Here is a 1,141-nt window from a genome sequence, read left to right as displayed (position 1 = left end):
CCTCTACTCTTGTGGCTCTTACAGAAGCACAATGGTCCAATGATAGGCTTCTGTCTAGCTTCTCTTCTTGGCTATTTTTAGTGGCGAGGGCAGATTTGGTTATATGAGAACAATGAACAACAGAGCAGCAGGATGACAGTAGTGGCAGCAGTGACATCAATGCTGTCACCAGGCTAAACTGCAAAGGTGGCCAGGCTACTGGACAACTGAAGAGACAGCTGGACACTTTGAGAGAGTTTTCAGGACAGAAAGGCAAGAGGGAGTAAGAATAAAGGTGACAGTGAGCCAAGGACTAAGTAGGGAAGAGCCAGAAAAGAGAAACCATCAGTCTAGGTGATTAGGATAGTTCCTGATAATGGTCAAGCCTTTAGAACAGTGGTGCCCAATGTTCCTAATGTTGTGATCCTTTAATACAGTTCCTTATGATGTGGTGACCCCCCCAAGCATAAAATTATTTTTGTTGCTGCTTCATAACTGTAATGTTACTATTCTTATGAATTTTAATGTAAATATCTGATATGCAGAATATCTACTACGCAACCCCTTGTGAAAGTATCCTTCAACCTGCAAAAGCGTCCCTGTCACACATTGTGGGCCATTGCTTTAGAGTCAAAGGGATAAGACACCTCAGACTTGGGAAATTCAACATCGGACCCTATGAAGGACCGAGGCATCTCAACCGCTAAGATTTCCCAGGAGGCTGTAATGCTAGGCTGCCTTCACATCCTTGGAAGAGTTGTAACCCTTGAGAAGCTAAGGGTGCTAATGCCCTAGGCCTACACACAAGCGCTAACTTACTCAAGACCCGCAGAAGAAACAGAAGACGAGAAAATAACCCTTGCTATTGTTCCTTCCTCCCGCCTGCCCCATGCTTCTTACCGTCTAAGGCGGAGACATCCAGAAGCTTCCCAAGACTAGCATTTGGAAAGCAACCTACCACCCATCATTTTCATCCAGGTGAATCAGCTGACCCCGGAGAACAGACTGGTTGCCTAGCCACGGCCATATCGTGTTTTGTAGACCAGCTGGCAGGCTCGCACACCATTATCTGCTGCTTGATGCTGTTTGTTCCGTGTTTCAGGATCACAACAGCCCTCGATCCTTGAACTCTCCTTCCCAGACAAACGCGGCAGGACAAGCA

The sequence above is a fragment of the Mastomys coucha genome, unplaced genomic scaffold (genome assembly GCF_008632895.1).
Source record: "Mastomys coucha isolate ucsf_1 unplaced genomic scaffold, UCSF_Mcou_1 pScaffold1, whole genome shotgun sequence".
Classification (NCBI taxonomy): Eukaryota; Metazoa; Chordata; class Mammalia; order Rodentia; family Muridae; genus Mastomys; species Mastomys coucha.
The sequence above is the reverse complement of the archived record's forward strand: the minus strand, read 5'-3'. Positions refer to the sequence as shown.